Below are 23,704 nucleotides of genomic sequence, written 5' to 3'. Positions count from 1 at the left end.
TGACACTGAGCCTTGAATGAACTTTTCAGACCTCCACCAAAGCTTTCTTCCCGGAGGTTGCATCTGCACTTTACTATTAAAAGAGACGTTAGTCAGTTTCCAAACTATTTTCTACTCCAGCCAACACTTGTATTGATCACACATGTAACTCTCCCTTGGAAGACTACAGGCAAGGGAACGTTGGCCTAAATGTGCCCCAAACAAAGGTACGTCAACGTGCCCAGGGCCATTCAGCTATTTTCTGGTTCTCAGTGAGAAGAGTTTTACCGTTGCTCCAGCATTGAACTGTCAGTCTCTGCTTTCAGTGAAATGCTGTTTCTTCTTCTGTTCAGTTAGGGTTCTGAAAGCTAATCGCTAATCAAGTTTTCAAACCCCCACAAAAGCTGTTATTTGCAGAGGTTGCATCTGCACTTTACACTTGAAAAACACTTCAGTCTGTTTTCAAAGTGCTATCCATTCCAGCCAATATATGTATTGATCACACGTGAAATTCTCTCTCTGAACACTCACGGCAAGGGAATGTTGACACAAATGTTCACCAAACAAATGTAAGCCAATGTCTCTAAGGCCCTCTAAGTACGTGCCTATTCTCAGTGAGAGGAGAAGTTTGGCACTGCTCCAGCTTATAACTGACAGTATCCCTCTCAGAGGGATACTATCTATTCCATCCAATAGATGTATTGATCACACATGTAACTCTCTATCTGTCTCAATGTTATGTTATGTATAATAAAATGCTGCTATGAGACAAATAAAGCCTCCATGCTAACAGAATAAAGCCAGAACCAAGATGACCTTCTCCATGTTTCCACTATCCGAATGTCTCACATGGACCTCATTAGTGGAATCCAAATCACAGTTGAAATCTCAGATATGCTGAGTTTATATACATAGATTTTAGCTTTGCAAACTTAACACTGAAAAGCACATTTGAAGGTGGTATAAATTATGACAAGCACGCAATGGCAATAGTCATTACAAATGTATTTGTCATTGCAATATAAATTTAGGGTTTACACTTATTTTTTCTCTTTTTAGTATTTTGTGTCAATTTCCTGTCCATATATGTATGCCATAAATACGTTTGGTTTCTTTGCCATCTTATTTTTGTTAATATTCCTCGTTTAAAACTTCTTTTTTTTCCACTATCTCACTCCCTGTTCTTAATTATGGGTTTGTGTGTTCGTGTGTTTGAGAACTCTTGTTTTTTTTAGATGTTTGGAATACTCTTCTAGTGAAAGCAAAATTAATAGTGTACTTCAGTGTTTCTACATCAATTATTGACTATCATTTAAGGGGAAAGAAGAGTTAATTTTCACATTCTACTTCCCTCCTCACAATGTATCCGATTTATTTTTAGTTATATTATTCATATTTTAGAAAACCTTTAAGAATACCATAGTGCACCGGTAGTTTAATGATATATTCATAATTATGTCTCTGTTAACTGGATTATCAGCTTAATACCTGAATGGTTTGTTTTGCCAAGGAAGATACTGTGTGAAGTTACAAAGGAATAGGAAGACTTCCCAGTAGGAGTTGTCCTTACTCATACTTTCCACATTCATCAAACCAAACGTTGGATTTTTTTATTTTACATTATTATTCATATTGTAGTGTTTTGCGGCATTCCTGTTTTTTTAGTCATGCCTTTATTTGTTGGTGGTATATAGTCATATTTGGGCTACTATTAAATGATTCTTAGTCTCATCATGAACTTTCTAAAATTAATTTGTCCTTCACTTTGTAGGGCTAAGGTTTGTCTTTATCCAGTTTTATTATGAAAAATGTATGGGTGTTCTATTTCTAAAGCATTCTGTATTTGAAATTCCTTGCCCTCCTCAAAACTGGAAGAATGGATTTGCTGTTTTAAAAACAATCCACACAAATGTCAGTAAATACTGTATTTGCCTCTGCATTGGTGACTTCATGTTTTTGCTCAGATTTTCAAGAAATTATCAACTTATTCTCATAGTCCCATATTTTTAGGAGATATCTAGATAAATACAAATACTCCAGTATATCACATTTTAAAACGATACACCTGAGTATATTTTTATTCTGTTCATTCAGTTTAGTTTTAAACACAGTAATAATATTTTGTCATTTTTTTTCCATTTGCTTTTTAACCTTCAATTTTTATGTTTTATTTTCCTTCATGAAGAAAAGCCTCTTTTTCAACTCTTTAACCATTTTAGTTGATATCTTTTGCATTTGATTTTAGCATTATCTTTTTTATTTTATTTTTATTCTCCATTTAATACCCAAGTTTTCTGGCTTAATGTTGATTTCTGGTTTTGTTTTTATATACACAATGGATGATTTATATTGTTGTTTAACTATTCTATGTTTGTACAATTACATGCACTAGTTTGAATCAGGGTCAGTCTTAACAGAATTTTGGTTATTTAGACAAAAATACACATATTAATATACCTATTATATATTATTTAAGGACATCACTGTTATGATCTGATAAAGATAGAAAAGATAAAGGAAAGAAGTTTTTTTCCTCAACAGATTGGTTAATATTTGGTCATCATTGCAAGTATAAAAGTATTACTCTTTGCCACGGTTGTAGCAGAGGTCTTGGAAAATACAGGCAGAAAAATTATCATTGTGTTTTAGTAAACTTCTTTTATCAAAGAAGTACACATTGTTAGATTTTTATTTCAAGGAAAATGATTTTTTTTTAATGCTGCAATATTTTCCTGTATTTTAGCTCTCCTTTCTTGTTCTATTGTTTATTTTTACTTTGGATATATGATGTTGCTTAACGTGAAATATTTTATGTTTTTAATAAATGTCTATTTCTTCTTATTAATGTGTTTTCTTCAAAAAGTAGTTTTAAAATGTGTTTGGTCTTTTAGATCTTTTACATATTACACAGATTTCCTTAAACAACAACTAATTGTTTACCAGTTCTGTACATACTCATTCTATCCATCGTTGCATGCCTAACATAAAACATGATTTTTTTATCCTCTATTTTATGATTATGAATCAAAACCTCATTTCAAAAAATAATTTTCGCTTTTGTGGACATTATTTAGAATTGTTCAACCTCTCCTTACAGTTCTTGGTTATATAATGGCCCCTATAATTTATTTCAGACTTATAAAGTACATTGTCTGAAATAATTATTTCCTTTGTCCTCACTGTGTTTGCCGTAACTAACACAGGGATGGGTAGAAAACTGGCACTTCATCAACATTTGTGGAGTGAATGTCTCAATGAGTGACTATCAAAATTTTTTGCATATTAACATTAGTAAACAAATTTCATAATTATTAGTACTTTTTTATTTTATTTGTTTTGGTGTTTGGCCCGGGCTGGGATTGAACCTGCCATCTCTGGCATATGGGACCGGCGCCCTACCCCTTTGAGCCACAGACGCCGCCCATAAATTTCATAATTATTTTAATGGAGGATCAATTTAAGGCAATCAGTTGGAAACAGTTAAAGTGATAGCTCACTTCATTTACTCAAAAGAAAAAGCATTTTTGTCATTCTCTAGGCTTTTGCAACATTTGGGACTGGCAGCTAATTGCCTGTAAAGGACGAAAGTCTCTGGGGACATCATAAGATGCTCCTCTCCTCTGTGCTCCTTATGCTCTTCCTCAAAGGAAAACAAAATGTGGTTGCACCTTCTCCCTATCTCCCAGTATCCACACATCACTTTGTATTTAACTAGAGAGTGACGCAGAGTAGGGAATCCTGAGATAAGCCCTCCAGAAAAGGAAAGTCTTCAGGTAGCTACCAGGGAGTCTCCTGTTTGCCCAGCAGAGCCACTGGTCTGCTTCCTAACCAGGTAAGTCACTTACATTCTGTTAGGAAGGCTAGAAAATGAATATGCACAATACCAAACAAGCATGAACCCACAAGTTTTAACATGTCCCTGCAGCTGAAGAGGACTCATGCCAAAGTTCTATGGAACTTCATCAAACAGGATGTGTTTTAAGATGCACAGGTTATCACTGGGCTTCATTCATCCTCAAGAATCCTGTACTACAAATTTATCACAGAATTTCCATGTTGAAACATGCATAACATACACACACACACACACACAAACTCAACTATTTTTATGACTTTTGTATCAGAAATGTTACCACATACTATTTCAATTTATATACATCCATGAATTTTATAAATATTTCATATTGAAAGGCACACAGAGGTGATGGAAATTTTTAGGAAAATTTTTTTTTAATAAACCATCAAGTTTTACTATTTCATGTTTGTACAATTACATGAGCTACTTCGAATCCAGGTCAGTCTTAAAATAACTACTGACATAGTATTGTTAAATTATTTATTTTAATTTCAACAAATTTACTTATAATGAATATACCAAATAACAAAATTAGGGTTGCATCATTTAGAAGCTGGTGTGTCTCCTATACCAATATGCTTTCTAAGACACTTAGAAACTAGTATTATGTTAAGGGTCACATTTTTTACATAGCACATAATTGGCTGGTAAGAGAAGGACCTTATTCTTGGGATAGTCTCCATTTCATGTGTTCCTATTAATATCAAAAAATAATGCAAAGTGATATTCTGATCCATTTGGATACTCCGTATTTGAAGGCAAATCTTTGTGTTCAACATTTAATTCCAAGGATTTTAGAGAGCTACTGCATGCATGGCTGAATGGACAGTCTGGAAGAGAGATGCACATTGATCTAATGTGATTGTGTGAGAACAGCTATGGAGATACTGTAATTACAAGCTTTGGAGTTGAATCCCAAGTTTAGCATCTTACAAATAGACATATTGGTTGAAAACCATGGACCTCTAGAAGGAAGACTGTACTCCAATACCACTTAGGAAAATAATAATGTTTGCTTTCTCTAAATAAATGGCAGCAGAGGCTTTATGCAAATGTACTCACAAAATCTTTATTACCTACCATTACATTCAAACACCAGTCATGAAAGCAATAGAAATGACCAACAAGAGTTTCCCAGTAGGCTTCATCCTTCTTGGTTTCTCTCAATGGCCCCAGCTAGAAATGATTCTCTCCTGGATCATAATCATATTTTATGCCATGATCATCCTCAGCAACTCCACCATCATCTTGCTGTCTTGCACAGACCCTCGTCTCTACACCCCCATGTACTTTTTTCTTAGCAATCTTTCCATTTTGGAGCTCTGTTTCACCGCAGCCACTTTGCCCCAGATGCTGTCAAACCTGTGGGGGCCAGACAAGAGCATCAGCTACACAGGCTGTGTCATTCAAGTCTTCATATTCATCTGTGTTGGTGCCACAGAATGCATCCTGCTGGTGGTGATGGCCTTTGACCGCTATGTTGCTGTGTGCCAGCCCCTGCGCTACACCATCATCATGAACCCTCCACTCTGTTGGAAGCTGGCACTTGTGTCCTGGACATCTGGCCTGATGGAATCTCTGATCCAATCTTCTGTCACATTCCAACTGCCCTTCTGCTCTCACCACGTGCTGGACGATTTTCTGTGTGAGATTCCTTCCCTCATACGACTGGCCTGTGCAGACACCTCATCCAATGAATGGCAGGTCACCCTCTCTGCTGTCATTTTTACCATGCTGCCTGTGGGCTTGATCCTGACTTCTTATGGCTTCATAGCTCAAGCTGTGGGGAAAATGAAGTCAGAGGAGGGGAAGCAAAGAGCCATTGCCACTTGCTCTTCCCACCTCCTTGTTGTCGTTATGTTTTATGGAACAGGGGCAGTGGTGTACACAGACCCTAAGAAAAATGTTGCTTCCCAACATGGGAAGTTCTTCACTTTCTTCTACACTGTGGTCACACCGCTGTTGAACCCTCTCATCTATACCCTGAGGAACAAAGATGTAAAGGATGCTTTGAAAAGATTGCTGAATAAACTGTTCAATATATGGAAAAATTAGATAGTCAGTTTTTTTAATAAGAAAGAAAGTTGTAAATTATAGCATATAGCATATAGTTGTAAATTAGAAACACGAATAAAAATGGCAAGTTTAGGGTGTTGCCTGAGGATCAGTGAGCATGTGCCGGCCCCCATATACTGAGGGTGGCTACTTCAAGCCAGCCCTGGCCCAACTGCAACAACAACAACAAAAAATAAATAAACAAAATAAACTGAAAAATAACAAGCTTTAAAAAATGGTAAGTTTAGTACAAAGATGAGTTACTCCTTATTGTCATGATTTTAAATGTCATTTGTTTTACATATCATTTGTTAAAAAATCAAAATGCACCCTTATCTCCACACCCATGTCAGCATCTGCAACTTTGGGAATTTGTCATGTGGGAAAGATAGAGACATTACATCTTTTGTGTTTACTTGGAAGGATTTGGAGAACATTGTCCAAAGTAAAGTATCATAAAAAAAGCAAGTATCTAATGTACTCAATACTAATATGAAAATAGTAGATGAACAGCTACATGCCCACATGAGAGAAATACATAATTAAAGTGAAGTAGGGGGGAGAGGGAGGAGGAAGTGAATTTGGTGAGTTCTCACCTCGCAGGTACAAAGTAGGGATGGCACACCCCTGGGGTGAAGGACTCGACTAGAACTTGGAATTTACCTAACAAATGCAAGTAATGCAACCTGTTTGTATCCATATATTAATCTTAAATCTAAAAAATCAAAATGTAAACTTAACATCAGTTGTTAGCAAATATTAAGAGTTAAACGCGTATTTGGCAGGTGAAGAATACACAGTTACAAGGTTAACTTTCGAAGCATACAAATTATTAATTTTTAAGCAATATAACCTGCATGAGATAAACACTCTAGAATTAGGAAACAGGTAACTCAAAAAAGATTTACTATTTTGGTTTTAAAATTAAAGTGTGGATAAGACTTTGTATTATAGATTCTCTTAGACAGCCTTAAGTTAGGGAAATTTCTCTATGGTTTTTCTATTTGCTTATTATATGTTTAGACTTTCTTTTTTAATTGTCTATGAGAATCGCACCTTGGCTGCATGTTGCTTTGTGCCATCTTATTCTTTTCTTGGAAAATTTCAGAAGATGAGCTCACAACAGTGAGGACTTTTGGAGATATTAGAATTTAGAGGGGTACCGGCACTCTCCTTCCCTGAGACAGATGTCAAAATTTAATCAAAATTTAACTTAATCTCCCTGTGATTACACGTATGATAATATTTATACAAAACTGTTTTCCTACATACATACGAAGTACATTTTAAATTTAATACAAAAATATATCTATTTTAAAAACTCAATGCCTCTTGGGTTCTCTCTCTTATTTTCTTTGTAGCAATATTGTAGAATCACAACTCTGCCTAAATCCAAGCAATTTGTTTTTTCAAATGAGTTAGATACTAGAGTCAATACTAGTTTGTTTTTTCAAATGAGTCAGATACTATTTAGCACAATAAATTGAGTTGGAAACTTCTACTGTGGTTTTCTAAACCAATTCTAGACCTGCGTTCTGTTACAAATGCCAATGATATCACAAAGTTACAAAGAATTGAAAGGTAGCTCCATTCTCTAATTTATTGTGGAGTCACTGGGATGGTTGTCAGTTATCATTATTGACAGTTGGTTACGGCAGAGTTCTGGAAGTGACTGTGAAGACAAAACCCATGGAAAGCACAGGGCTTAGTGCCAGAGGCTAAAATTAATGCTGTTTCTAAAGGATCCTTGCAAAATTTAAATGGCACTATTGATCAGGATATATGAGAAGAAGATAAGGTAATAAGGGAAGATTTTCAGTGTTTTCATAAACCTCAAGACTTTTTGTTGTTGCACAGACACAGTTCAGTGTGTGTCATCATGAAATTGCTCACTGGAGGAGCTGTTCTGATTTGTGAGGTTTGATTCCAAAACTTCTTTCCCTAATTTCACATACAGTACCGTGACAGAAGACAAAGCTCAAGATCTAAGCCCTAACAGCTAAATATTTCCTTCCAGAAGATTACGCATATCAGTTCCTCTTTTATTTCCTGAGTCAAAAAGAGGGTCATATGTAACTTCATGTGGGCAGCGTTTTGAGATTTTTCTCACAGATCTCCAACATTACAACACACCTGATCATTGGTGAATATAGAGAAATGCTTTTTGCATAAAGAAAAGATAAGGGAGGGACTCAGATGAAGGTATTGCCTTGTAATGGAAGGGAAAGTGTTATGATTTCTTCATAAAACTGAGGGAGTTTCTTTTTCATAGTAGTTCTATGATAAAAGAATTTTGTTGAAGCCTAAGAAAATGTCAGAGAAGAAAGAATGGAGGGGAGTCTGCTTAATGAACTATCTGCTGACCCACAGAAATGGCAGATGTGTGCTTATTGTTTCTGTTTAGCTCATCTCTTTATTATTTTCACTCTCTTTTTATTCTCCAACTGAAATGTGTATTTAATTGCTTTAAATATTTCTATTACTTACCTCAGTTTTTCCACTGAGTTTTTCCTTTTTAGTTAGGTTTTTTCCCCTCCCTTTCTTCACCTTCCCCTTGTTTGAGTTTGGGACTGAGTTTTACTTCCCTCTGTGCTCATGTGTACTCATCAGTTAGTTCCAATTTAATAGTGAGTACATGTGGTGTTTGTTTTCCCATTCTTGAGACACTTCACTTAAGAGAATGGTATACATATGCTGCATCTTATTAATCCACTCATGAACTAATGGGCACTTGGGATGATTACACATCTTTGCCATGGTGAATTGTGTCGTAATAAATATTTAAGTGCAGGTGTCTTTTTGATAAAAAGATTTCTTTTCCTTTAGCTAGATTACCAGTTGTGGAATTGCTGGCTTGAATGGTAGGTCTACACATAATTTCTTGAGAAATTTCCATAGGGCATATACGAATGTGCAGTCCCACTAGCAAAGCATAAGAAATGTTCCTTTCTCTCTTCAGCCAAACCAGCATCTATAGTTTTTGGACTTTCAAATAAAAAACATTCCAACTTCAGTCACATTATATCTAATTGTGGTTTTAATTTGCATTTCCATGACAGTTACTGACGCTGAGCATTTTTTTATGTTTATTGATCGTTCCTCTACCTTCTTTTGAAAATCTTCTGTTCATGTCTTTTGCTCACCGTTTAATGTATTTTTGTTGTTGTTGTTGTCGTTGTTGTTTGTTTGCTTGAGTTCTCTGTAGATTCTGGATATTAGCCCTTTAATGGATGTATAATTTGTGGATATTTTCTCCTACTCTGTAGGTTGGCTTTTGCTGTCTTGATTATTCCTTTAGGTTTACAGAAGTTTTTTTAATTTAATCAAATTCCATTTATTTAATTTAAAAATATTTTCTCTTCAATAATTAGTCATCTTTGTCAGTGGACTAACTATGTTAATTGATACTTTTCAACTACACCCTATCACTGTCCACACACTGAATAAATATTGTGAAGTACAAGAAGCAGATTAAGGATCAGAGTTGTCTGATAAATGGAGTTTTGATTATTATCACTTTTTAGACATATACATAGTTTGCAAAATGCCTGAAGCAGCCTTGTGAAAATTAACATTGACTTTTCCTTCATTAAATACTCAAATGAGTAGAAAATAGCTCTGACTAGAAAATTATTTTAAAAAGAAGCCTTTCCAACCTTTACTCAGACTGGGTATAAAGGTAGCCTGAATAAAGGCAGGAAAGCATAAAGATAGAAAAAACAAAGGTAGGCAAACCAACAAGAATAGAATATACCTTTACTTTTAGGTACTCATAAAAAAATATTATAATGGATCATATATTGGGCAATAAAAACTGAATTTTTTACACAGAGTTTTTTGTCTGACAATAATAGAACAAATTAAAAATCAATGACACAAAAATTAAATTTTTAAGTAAAATTTCAAATGACTTGGAAATTAATCACTGTACTTTTGAGTAGTTCACAGGTCAAAGAAAGCACCTCAACCTTAAATGGCATGTTAAAAAACTACAAATACTGATTCATAAACTCAGCTACACTGTTATTCCAAAATAAGATCTATTTTTAAAAAGGTAATTTAAAATATTTTTCTTAGGCTTGAGTGTTTACCACTCACTGAAGAAATTAGTATGTTTAAAGCCTAAATATGCAGTGTATAATAGATCAAGAGAGAGGTCAACAAAAATAAAATTTCAGAAACTGGAAACAAAATGGATAACCAACTGAAAGATTTTCCTTTTAGAACTGGAACCAGACAAGGCTGTCCTCTGTCACCTTTACTATTCAACATAGTGCTGAATGTTCTAGCCAATACAATTAGGCAAGACAAAAAAATAAAGGGCATCTAAATGGGAGCAGAGGAGGTCAAACTCTCCCTCTATGCTGATGACATGATCTTATACTTAGAGAATCCCAAAGACTCAACCACAAGACTCCTAGAAGTCATCAAAAAATACAGTAATGTTTCAGGATATAAAATCAATGTCCACAGGTGGGTAGCCTTTGTATACGCCAATAACAGTCAAGATGAGAAACTAATTAAGGACACAACTCCCTTCACCATAGTTTCAAAGAAAATGAAATACCTAGGAATATTTCTAATGAAGGAGGTGAAGGACCTCTATAATAAAATTATGAAATTCTCAGAAAGGAAATAGCAGAGGATATTAACAAATGGAAGAACATACCATGCTCACAGCTGGAAAAAATCAACATTGTTAAAATGTCTATACTTCCTAAAGCAATCTACCTATTCAATGCCATTCCTATTAAAATACCAACATCATACGTTCAAGATTTGGAAAAAATGATTCTACATTTGTATAGAACCAGAAAAGACCCCGTATAGCTAAGGCAGTTATTAGTAATAAAAAAAAAAAGCTGGGGCATCACCTTACCACATTTTAGTCTGTACTACAAAGCCTTGGTGGTCAAGACAGCATGGTACTGGCACAAAATAGAGACATAGACACTTGGAATCGAAAAGAAAACCAGGAAATGAAACTAACATCTTATAACCACCTAATCTTTGATAAATCAAACAAGAACATACCTTGGGGGAAAGAATCCCTATTCAATAAATGGTGTTGGGAGTACTGGATATCCACTTGTAAAAGACTGAAACTGGACCCATACCTTTCCCCACTCACACAAATTGATTCAAGATGGATAAAGGACTTAAATTTAAGGCATGAAACAATAAAAATCCTCAAAGAAAGCATAGGAAAAACCCTGGAATATATTGGCCTGGGGAAAGTCTTCATGAAGAAGACTGCCATGGCAATTGCAACAACAACAAAAATAAACAAATGGGACTTCATTAAATTGAAAAGCTTCTGTACAGCTAAGGAAACAACAATCAAAGCAAATAGACAACCTACACAATGGGAAAGGATATTTGCCTATTTTGAATCAGACAAAAGCTTGATAAGTAGGATCTATAGACAACTCAAATTACTCCACATGAAAAAAGCCAACAATCCCATGTATCAATGGGCAAGAGACATGAATAGAACCTTTACTAAGAAGACAGACAAATAGCTAACAAACACATGAAAAAATGTTCATCATCCCTATCTATTAGAGAAATGCAAATCAAAACCACCCTGAGATACCATCCAACCCCAACGAGAATGGCCCATATCACAAAATCCAAAAACTGCAGATGCCGACGTGGATGTGGAGAGAAGGGAACACTTTTACACTGCTGGTGGGACTGCAAACTAGTACAACCTTTCTGGAAGGAAGTATGGAGAAACCTCAAAGCACTCAACCTAGATCTCCCCTTTGATACTGTAATCCCATTACTGGGCATCTACCCAGAAGGGAAAAAACCTTTTATCATAAGGACTCTTGTGCTAGACTGTTTATTGCAGCTCAATTTACAATCGCCAAAATGTGGAAACAGCCTAAATGCCCACCAACCCAGGACCAGATTAACAAGCTGTGGTATATATATACCATGGAATACTATTCAGACATTAAGAAAAAAAATGGAGTCTTTGCATCCTTTGTATTAACCTGGATGGAAGAGAAAGACATTATTCTCAGTAAAGCATCACAAGAATGGAGAAGCATGAATCCTATGTACTCAATTTTAATATGAGGACAATTAATGACAATTAAGGTCATGGTGGGGGTGGAGGAAGGGGAAAGCAGAGAGAGAAAAAAGGAGGGAGGGGTGAGGAAAGGAAGAGTAGAGAGAGGGAAGGAGGGAGAGTGGTGGGGCCTTGGTGTGTGTCACAGTTTTGGGGGGCAAGACACAATTGCAAGAGTGACCTTATCTAACAAATGCAATCAGTGTAACCTGGCTTATAGTACCCTCAATGAATCCCCAACAATAAAATAAATAAAAAAATTAAAAAAAAAAGATAAAAAAATACAAATGAAAATAAAAAATAAAAAGCTCACAGTATGGGCAAGTTAAATCATGTTGAAAGAATTCCTTCAATATGTTGAAATTTGAGTAACTGGGACCTTTAAACACTGCATTTGGAACTGAAATGGGAGACAGTGATAAAATCTGTATGCAAAAGTTGTTGCTTCCAAATTTTTGCACTTACTTTATGACCTGGGCAACTGGCACAATGGTAGAAGTTTACTTAAGGGAGGTGTTGAGCTTGATGGGTTCTAATTTGGAAGATCAGGTATAGCCTGGATGTATAAGTAGCAAGTCAACACATTGAATTGTGAGACACACAGCCCCTTTACCATATTTGGATTTTTGGAATGCTGAGAGCCCAAGGATATACTCCTTTTAGAGAACCACTACAAAGAAAAGCTCATAGACACTGACATTCATGGTTTCCCAAATGAATAAATCATTGAGATCAAAGTTTACTGAAGCCTTTCAGTTATTATACAGAGATCTTCTCAAAATAAGAGCTCCAGATATCAGCTACATTTTTGAAGAATGTTTCTAAAACAAAACACATAAATACAAAACGAGAGGGACAGAGCACGGTGGTAAACTAGGATTCTATTGATTATCTCCCCATAGAAATAGGAAATTAAACCACTATCCACACTAAAGTACTTTTACAAGTGTAAGGAAACTGGTTGAAGATCACAGATCTTGGTTATAGTGTAATAATAAGGAAACACACATTGATCAGAGCCAAAAGCATGGTTTTACCTATCCCCACCATAGGCAGCTCAGTATATAAGGAGATGCCATCGAATTGGGGAAGAAGAAAGTGAGCACAGGACTTTTTGGACCCCAACATGCAGACCATTGAAACAGCAAATTAAGAAGTCATTGGTGGCCAGGTGCATTGGCTTACACCTGTAATCCTAACAGTCTGGCAGGCCAAGGAAGGTGGATTACTTGAGCTCAGGAATTTGAGATCTGCCTGAGAAAGAGCAAGACCCCATCTCTATCCAAAATAAAAAAATAAATAAATAAAATAAACTAGCCAGCATTATGGCAGGCACCTGTAGTCCCAGCTACTTGGGAAGCTGAGGCAGAAGGATAGTTTGAGTCCAAGAGTTTGAGATTGCTGTGAGCAGTCATGCCATGGCACTCTATCCAAGGTGACAGGGTGATACTCTGTGTTAAAAAAAAAAAAAAAGAAGAAGTCATTGGCATTCAAAAGGTAGTAAAGAAAGATAAAGAGGTAGAACTTTTTATCTAAAAAATAATAACAGAAAAGTTGTCAAACGTGAAAAATGTATAAAAATCTAGGTATAGGAAGTCAAAGAACTCTAATCAGATTAAATCCAAATAAGATTACCTCATGACATATTATACTCAAATTGCCAAAAATCAAAGACAAAGAGGATTCTGACAGCAGCAAAAGAAAAGAAGCATATGGTTAATAATGAAGCTCCAATACAGCTTCCAGCAGACTTCCTAGCAGAAGTCTTACAGTCAGGAGAAAGTGGGATGATATACGCAAGGTGTAGAAGAAAAATAATAGCCAAACAACATTATACACTATAGCTTTTCTTCAGGAATGAAGGAAAGATTAATATTTTTCCAGATAAACAAAACCTAAGGAAATCCATTACCACCAGATCTGTCTTTCAAGAAATGCTAAAGACAGCACTTTGACCTGAAAGAAAAGGACTCAAGTTAGTAACATGAAATTACCCGAAACTACAAAACTCACTGGTAAAGGTAAATAGTCAAATCCAGATTTTTCTCATATTGTAATGGTGGTGTTTAAATGGTTTATATCTTTAATATGAAGGATAATAGACAAAAACCTTACATAACAATAGCTTCAATTATTTATTTAGGTGTATCCAACATAAAAATATCATCAAAATTCAAAATGTGAGGGAAGACAGAGTTTTTTTTTTTTGTGTGTGTGTTGATAAAACATAAATTGTTGTCAGCTTAAAATAACCTGTTTAACCATAAGAGTTTTCTCTGTAAAACTAATGATAACCACAAAGCAAAAACCTATAATATATACACCAAAAAGAAAAGTATTAAAATGTGTTAGTAAAGAAAAATCACTTAAATAGATAGTAAGAAAGAAAAAAAAAAAAAAGAAATGAAAGATGTTCAAAACAACTAGAAAACCATTGATAAAATGGCAGTGGTAATTCCTTACCTAGCAATACTTACCCTGATTATAAATAGATTAAATTCTGTAAACAAAGTACATGGAGAAGCTGAATGGACAAAAAGTAAAATAAAATTCAAGTATAGACTGCCTACAACAGACTATGCTATTATCCCATGCTAATATCGGACAAAATGAATTCTAGATCAACAACTTACAGGAAACAAAGTAGGTTGTTGTTTAAATACTTCTTCTAAAACTCATGTTGAAATTTAATTTCTAGTTTGATGATATTAATAGGAGAGACTGCTAAGGGTGATTAGGCCATAAAATTTTAACTTTCATAAGTGGATTAATGTTGTTTTTACAGGAGTGGTTTGTTATCAGGATATGGATTGTTAAAGCAAGTTTGTTCCTTTCTCACTTCCTCATTCTCAACCTCTTTTGCCCTTCCACCTTCCACCAAGGTTATGTTGCAACATGAAGTCCTAGCTGGATGCCAACACCATATTCTTAGACTTATGGCCTCTAGAACTATCAGTCAAATAAATTTATGTTCATTAAAACTTAACCAGTCTGTGGTATTCTGTCATAGCAATATAAAACAGACTAAGACAGAACACCTGTACTGAAAGTTGGGCTCTTCCTATGACAAATACTTGAAAATGTGAAAGTGGCATTGGGGTCATTTGAATGAGAGAGATAATAAGGGAGGCTAGAAGAATTTAGAAGACCATGTTAGAAAATTCCTAAATTACTGTAAATGAAACATTGAGGGAAATTCTATGGAGGCTCAGAAAAAGACAATAAAGGAAGGAAAAGTTTGCAACTTCTTCAAGATTACTTAAGTGACCGTGATCAGATTGCTGGCAGAAGTAGGGGCGATAAAGGCCATTCTGATGAGGTCTCAGACAGATATGAGAAACAAGATATCAGAAACGGGGGCAATGGCAATTTTGTTATGAAGTTCCCCAGAATGTATCTCATTTGGGTGCATGCTTGAGGACTTCGTGGAAGGTGAAATTTTAATATACAACTTTCATGTGTCTATTATAATAAAAAAATGTTAAAGGGTGATTGACTAGGATATCTGGCAGCAGAAATTTCTAAGCAAATACGGAAGGAGCTGCTTGGCTACTTTTTACTGAATACTTTTAACTGAATATATGAGAGGAAATAAATTACGTAAAGAAAGAATTTATAAACAAAAGAATCAAAGTAGAAATATTTTGAAAATTTTTAACTTTGTCATGAAAAGAATAAAGAAAGCATGTATGGGAACACTAACCATGTGTGTGGCTAAGTAGCTACTTACTAAGGGGATTAGTACAGATTGAAGCAATCATCAAGCTAATGGGAAAATAACCCTGAAGTTATATTACAGAACTTTCTTCTCATTGTAGACTCAGAGCTCTAAGAGGCAACATAATTTGGGGGGAGTGTCCCAGGGTAGTCTCCCTGGTCTTACTGCCCAGACTCACCTTGTGTCTTTGTTCATCACTCCAGCTATGGCACAAGCAAGTGGAGGTGGAAATCAAACCTGTTGCTCCAGAATGTAAGGCCAGAAACTTTGACAGCGTCTATGTGGTGCTAATTCTGCAGGTTAACAGATTGAAAGAGCTGTAGGGGCATGGCCACCTTTGTGTAGGTTTTAAAAGATGTTGCAAACAGCCTGTGGCCCAAACAGAGATTGTTGTATAGCTGGAGCCAACTTAAAAGTCCCAACTAGGGCAATGCAAAACTAAAATGTGGGGTCAGAGCTTTCGCAGAAAGTTCCTTCCAGGGCAATGCCTAGTGAAGCCGTGGGAATAGGGCTATTCCTGAGACCATAGAACTGTAACACATCCCAGGGAAAATTACAGGAATGAGGCTGTGATCCATGAGAGGTTCTCCATGGACTAAAGCAGTAAAGCCAAAGAAGTGGGCTGCCTGAGACCTTGGGTACCTCACACCCATACCATTGTCCTCAGTAAACCTAACATGGAATTAAGAAAGCTTATTGTGAAGCTAAAAGATTTAATGCCATTTTCCTATTGGATTCTTGACTTGGGACCTGATACTATACTTTTTTTTCTCTTGCATATTGCTCCTCTTAGAATAAGAATATCTATCCTATGTCATCATACTTTGGAAGGACATAACTTGATTTCATAGGATTTTAGCTGAAGAATTTAGGGATAAATCATGCCCTGAGTCTCATTCATACTTCATTTAGATGAGATTCTGTCGATGCTGGAAGAAGTTAAGACTTTTGAGGATACAGAGATAAAATAAATGTTTTTATATGTCATAAGGACATTAGTTTTGGGAGGTCAGGGCAAACTCTATCATTTCAGCATCCTTTCCAAGACTTGTGTTGAAACTTAATTGTCATTAAAACATAAATTTAATTGCCACTATAATGGTATTAAATAGTGGAATCAGTAAGAGAAAATTAGGCCATGACAGTTCTACCCTCAGAAACTGAGTAATGAATGTTGTTACTAGTGAGGTAGATTTTCTTTTTAGCATAGAAGTAGGTTGTTATGAAAGTGAATTTGCCTCTGTTTTGCTCACACTCACTCTTACCCTGTCTTGTGCTTCCTCTGTCCTCCATGGGAGGACACAGCATAAAAGCCCACCCTCACCACATGCTGGTGCCATACTCTTGCTGTGGTATTCTGTTACAGTAATATAAAACAGGCTAAGACAAAGACAGTCTCACATAATGATATAAGAGTCAATTTACTGAGAAGATAATAATAAACACATATTCACCAAACACCAGCACTCTTCAGTATGAGAAATAAGCATTGATGGAATAGAAGGGAGAATTTAGAACCCCCTATTGAAGGTTCTACCATAACAGGAGAAGCCTTCAAATCTTCCACTTACAATGCATAAAATGATGCACAGATGATCAATATTAAAGAGATTAAACAATATTATAGACAAAATGGACCTGGACATACAATATATACGAGACCATACAACTAACTAAAGTACAAAAATTACTTGTCTCAAGTGTACCTGGAATAGTCTCAAAGATATAGCATATGTTAAGTAACAAACAACTTCTAATAAATTTTAAAATATTTATAAAAAGCATCTTTCCTATCACAATGAAATAACCAAAAGGAGAAGGTAAATTGGAACAGACAAACTATGTAAAAATAAAAAATATACACTTAAATAATAAATTGGTCAAATAAAAAAAAATTAAACAAAATTAGAAAATGTCTTGAGACTGCTAACAAGGAAAATACAATATATCAAAACTTTGAGATACATTAAAACAATTGTAGGATTAAAGTTTAGTTATGTAAATGCTTATAATAATAAGACGAAGATTTCAAATCAAGCTAGGTTTACACACTCAGAAAATTAAAAAGATGAAAAAACTAAACAAAACTCCAGTAGAAGAAAGCATTAGAAGGTCAATAAAATAGAGTATAAAGAAACAATATAGAAAATAAACCAAAAGAGTTAATTTATAAAATATTAATAGAATTGATAAACATTTAGTGATACTATTTAGGAAAAGTAAGAAAAAGAGTGAATAAACAAAAAAATCATAAAAAATGGATATTACATCTAATTCATATGAATATAAACAATTATAAAGAGATTGCTATGAACAATTATATGGAAAAATTGAATGACCTAGATAAAATGAGCGAATTTCTAGAAACAAGCAACCTGCCAAGACTAAATCAGGACAAAATAGAAAATATGGATAGAATACAACTAGCATGGAGATTGAATCAGTAATCCAAAACCTCCCAACAGCAACCAAAAAATGTCCAGGATTTTAAGATTTATGATGAAGCTTACAAAACATTTAAAGTATAATGAACAAATTTCTTACAAAACTTTCAAAATCTAAGAAGGAAACACTTCCAAACCCATTCTTTGAAGCCAGAATTACAATGATACCAAAATCAGGTATGCCACAAAAAAAAAAGTACATGCCAATATCCTACATAAATATGGAAGCAAAAATCTCAAAAAATATTAAACAAATCCAATAGCCCTATGAAAGGATTACACATTATAGCTAAGTGGAATTTATTGTGAGAATACAAAAATGGTTCAATATATAAATTCAGTTAAGGTAATGCATCACAGTAGCAGAATGAAGAGAAAAAGGAAACCACATGATCATCCCCCAGTCCCAGTCCATCTGTATTTGAGGCATTGTCGTGGTTCCCCCAAAAATCATCAAATTGCCCACTAGTGATGAGCTTGCTATTGAAGACAAAGAAAAAGCCAGGTCACAGAGTCATAGCACTCACTGAAATAAGTCAGTGGTGTCCAGGGACAAGGTGAATACCGAGGAGGTGGGTAGATTTGTGTGCCAGCACCAGAGTATCAGCCCTACCAATATCCTTCAATTTCATTCATCCGACGTCCCTCCACTTAAACCTCCAGAACACTTAACCCCTATCTTCTTTCTGAGCTTTTGGCCTTTATTCTTATAAAGGAATAAAGTGATGAGAAAGTTCACTAAGAAGAGAACTTCACGAAAATCTCCCATAACCGCATGTTTGCATCTGCGCCCATGTGTTTTATAGTTTATCCTATAAGCATAGGGAAGCTTCCTGTGTGCCTAGGTCTTGCTTTTCTCAGATCTACCTTAAATTTTATTGTCCATTGTTACCTTTGTATGTGTGGGTGTACACAACCGTATGTGCATAAATGTGTATATATTCATACATATATATGAATATATTTAAAAGTACTAACTTGATTTTCTGCTGCACCTGCTTGTAAATAAAGTTTCTCTGCAGTTCGTCTTTCCCTCCTCCCATCCCACAGGGTCCGTGGCCACCATGGCGTATTAGAGGCAGTAGTGACCGCAGCAGCTTTGGCCTTTGTAGCAGCTGCAGCAGCACCAGGCTTTGCAGCGGCAACCCCCAGAGGCTTAAGCGGCTTGGTTACAGCAATGATACTGCTGGAGGCTATGAGAAGTTCTCCTCACAGCCTCCAGCAGCAGCATTGCTGTAACCAACAAAGACACCTTGGAATTAAGCACATTCCTGGATTGCAGCAAAGCCCCACAACATGACCAGTACGAGTTTCCTGAGCAGCGAGGTGTTGGCGGGGACGTGATTGCCCCCCTTCTACCAGTTGGGTTTGGGGACTGAAGAAAGCCTAGATCTTTTAGATGATTACTTAGATGATTACCTGGAGGTGGCCCAGCACTTCAAACCTCATGGGTTCTCCAGTGACAAGGCTGAGGTGGGCTCCTCTGAATGGCTGGCTGTGGATGGGTTGGTCAGTGCCTCCAACAATGACAAGGAGGATGTCTTCCCTGGGACAGATTGGATGTTTGAGAAAATGGATCTGAAGGAGGTTGACTTTGATGCCCTGTTGTGTATGGATGAACTGGAAACCATGCCAGATGAGCTTTTGTTCATGTTGGATGACACGTGTGACCTCTTTGCCCCCTTAGTCCAGGAGACTAATAAGGAGCCCCCCCAGACAGTGAACCCAATTGGCCATCACCCAGAAAGTTCAACAAAAATGATCAGGTTTCCCCCTTCACCCTCCTGCAACCTTTTTTTCTATCCCCAGAGTCCTGTCCTCTACTCCAGATCATTCCTCTAGTTTAGAGCTGGGCAGTGAAGTGGATATCTCTGAAGGAGATGGAAAGCCAGACTCTACTGCTTACATTACCATGATTCCTCAGCCTTTCCTCCTCAGAAAATGACAGTGGCATCTGTATGAGCCCGGAGTCATATCTGGGCTCTCCCCAGCATAGCTCCTCCAGGGCTCTCCAAATAGGAGCCTGCCATCTCCAGGTGTCTTCTGTGGTTCTGGTTGCCCCAAACCTTATGACCCTCCTGGAGAGAACATAATAGCAGCAAAAGTAAAGGGTGAGAAGCTGGATAAGAAGCTGAAAAGAACTAGGTACCACCAGAAGAAGAGAGCAGAGCAAGAAGCCCTTGCTGGTGAATGCAAAGAGCTGGAAAAGAAGAATGAGGCTCTGAAAGAGAAGGCAGATTCCTTGGCCAAGGAGATCCAGTACCTGAAAGATTTGATTGAAGAGGTCCACAAAGCAAGGGGGAAGAAAAGGGTCTCCTAGTTAGGGTAGTCAGGAGTGTTGTGTGCTTGTACATAGTGAGCAGTGCTGAAGCTGTGTGTTACAATAAATTATTTTGTAGTGGAAAAAATAATAAAATAAAAGTACTAAATTATTTTAGGGTATGTGTAATAGGAGACAAGAAAGTTTCTGTCTGTGAATTAAAAAAGCATACAGAAAATAATAAATATTGCTTTTCTTTAAGGTCTGTGTTAACCTCTTGAATTATTTACTAGTACATAAAGGAAGCCTGAAAGAAGTTTGCTGTACTACTATGGTCAACAGGTTATGAGTGTGCTAAAACTGTATAATACTTGGGTTACCACCCCAAAACAATATGGTACAACAGAAAGCATTGAGCCCTGTACACTTGTTTTCAAATTCCAGTTTTTGCTGCTTACTCGCACTGTCCTTCTGAGAAATACTGAACTTTTTTGAACTTCCAAATCCCGACCTGATGAAATCAAACAGTATTGTCCATTGTTTCTTTTTTCTTTTTTTTTAATTTATTTATTTTTATTGTTAAGTCATAGCTGTGTACATTAGTGCAATCAAGGGGTACAATGTGTGGGTTTCATATACAATCTGAAACATTCTCATCAAATTGTTCAACGTAGCCTTCATGGCATTTTCTTAGTTACTGTATGTAGGCATTTGTATTCTGCATTTAGTAAGTTTCGCCTGTACCCATTCTAAGATGCACCGTAGATGTGGTCCCACCCATTACCCTTCCTCTCCTTCTCTTAATTCATCATATATGTTTGTTTATACTGTATAAATGTAACCGTCTTCTACTCCAGGTCAGTCAATCTAATGGGGCTGGAGAAAAATGCACAACCATGGTGACTATGTCCCTTTATACTCATGCTCACTAACCTCACTGGGCCTTCTGTGCTGCTCAGGGATCACGTCACAGTCCCCAAGTCCATCTCTTGTTTACTTGCTTATTTGACTTCACTCCGATGCCCTTCACTTTAATCTCCAAAACACCGAGATCCCCGTCTTCTTTCTGAGCTGTAGGCCTTTATTCTGATATCCATAAGAAAAGAGTGAACTTCAAGAAGAAGAGGACTTCAGAGCAACATGTTTGCTACTGTACTCATGTGTTTTATATTTTCTTTTGTCATGGTAGAAAAGCTTCCTCAGCATTACCCCTGTGCACTGGATCCTATTGTGATCTCAGCAAGGACCTCTCCTCAACTGTATTCCTTTCTCTTTATACCATCATGTTTTCTTCCCTTAAGTAATTTATCCACATTGTTTTACCTACACTTTATAAAATAGTACTTCCCAGATGTAAATATTTCTAATCCAGACGTTATCCTTAAACATGTCTTGTGCAAATAACTGCACACCTGATATCTAAATAGTTTCTAAAACTGAGCAGAGCAAAGCAGTCCTCTACTCTCTCTGTCCTCCATTACTCTCTGCAGTATTCTTTGTTTCTCCTATAGTTTTCTTATTACAGAAATTTGAAGGCAAAGAAGATGAAGTTATTTTTGACTTCTTATTTTTTTCCAAGTCCACTATCAGCAAAACTTGTGGGATCAAAAAAAAGAATACCAAAATTTGATCCCTTCTTACCATTTTTGTTGTTTCCATCATTGGCCAAGAAATGACCAATTTTTATGTGGATTAATTATTGCAGTCATTTCAGTGTATTTTTTTGCACTTTCTCTCTCAACCTTCTGTAGCATGCTTGCAACTCACTTGAAATAACAATGCAAAAACAAACATAAACTGATTGTGTCCCTTGCCTGTTCATTGATATACGAAGTCAACAAAATTAAGTACTAATGTTCTGTCTCCCTCTATAAAGTGCTAGGCAATTTATTGCCTCTCTAGACTCCTGCCCTTTCCACTTCAAATGCTATTCATACTATTTCTAATGGTTTGTCCGTGTCTTTTTAAAATATATGACAATAATATTTTCAACACTCCTATGCAAATTTTTACTTCAAAAAAATGTTCCCACATATATTTAGGGTTTTCTTTTAGTCCTTACCTTTACTCTTACTTCTATAATCCCTAATTATTGAAGGGCTTCCTTTCCAAATTTTAAATATCTTCTAGACAATTGGATCAGATAAGCCTGAAAGAAATTAGTTGCATTGTGATGGGTTCATCTTTCAAGGTAATATGTATGAACAATTACCTATATCTTTTGGATACATTATTTCCTAACAAGGAATCTCCCATACAATCAGTTGCTTATTTTTCTGTATTTCAAAAGCATTTGGTTACAGCTCTCCTGTATAGCATAGCATTTTAGACTTCATATTTTATTTACAATGCTGCATATTTTTCTCCACAAATATAACTGTGAGTAACTATGTAAGATTACTCTCCAGGGTGGTTTAATAGATTGGTTTAATAGATTTAATAGAACAGAATAGCTTAAATTGAGTTATACTAGAATGGAGTTTGGGTGGGGGGATAGAATGCTGTCTAATGAAATTGAAGTTAAAGACATTTAGAAGAGTAACACTAATGACTGAAACTGAAGTTGCATTGCATATACAGTCATCTCACGATATCCCTGAGGGATTGACTCCAGTACCTTCCACAAGGTCCAAAATCTATCAGTTCCCATATCCCTCATACAAAATGGTATAGAACTTGAAGATAATTTACACATCTTTCTGTAGATTAATTATCTACAGAATAATCATCTTCTAATCATCTCTAGTTTACTTATATCTCATTATGTAAATAGTTTTTATACCATACTCTCTAAAGAATAACTACAGGAAAAAAGTCTGTACATGTTCACTACAGATACAAATATCCATTTTCCCCAAATATTTGTAATCCCCTCTTTGTTGAGTTCACCGATGCAGAACCCACAGACACAGAGGACAGACTGTATGATCAATAAGAAAGTTGCATTTGTTTTCACTGGCTCTTTTGTTTTTCTGAAATGACAAATCATGGAGTCATCTATGACTTGGAAACACAACTCACTTTGAGGGTAGAATCTTATCAGAGAAATGATCAAATGCCTATCAGTCAGTATAGTCTTGGCTATGAGTTGTGAAAAGAATGTAGTGTTAAAATCTTTGTCCTTTATAAAAGTAAAAGTTTACTTTTTACTCATACTACATAGCCACTGTAAATTGTCTATGGTTCTTCATTTTAGAACCCATTTCTCTTTAGAATATTGATGACTGTAGGCAGAGAGATGAAAACCCAGTGAACAAAATCATATCTTACTGGACAGTCTGCGTGTCAGCCTGGGTCATGTTTCATGAAACTG

The 23,704-nt window shown here is 35.9% G+C and overlaps 1 pseudogene; it reads left to right on the top strand.

Annotated features, from left to right (window-relative positions):
- Positions 1 to 5,053: 5,053 nt before the first annotated feature.
- On the top strand, positions 5,054 to 20,451 carry LOC128572527 (uncharacterized; annotated as a pseudogene).
- Positions 20,452 to 23,704: the final 3,253 nt, after the last annotated feature.

The sequence above is a fragment of the Nycticebus coucang genome, chromosome 20 (assembly GCF_027406575.1).
Source record: "Nycticebus coucang isolate mNycCou1 chromosome 20, mNycCou1.pri, whole genome shotgun sequence".
Lineage (NCBI taxonomy): Eukaryota > Metazoa > Chordata > Mammalia > Primates > Lorisidae > Nycticebus > Nycticebus coucang.
Note: the sequence above shows the minus strand (reverse complement) of the source record. Positions and strands in the feature narration are given on the sequence as shown.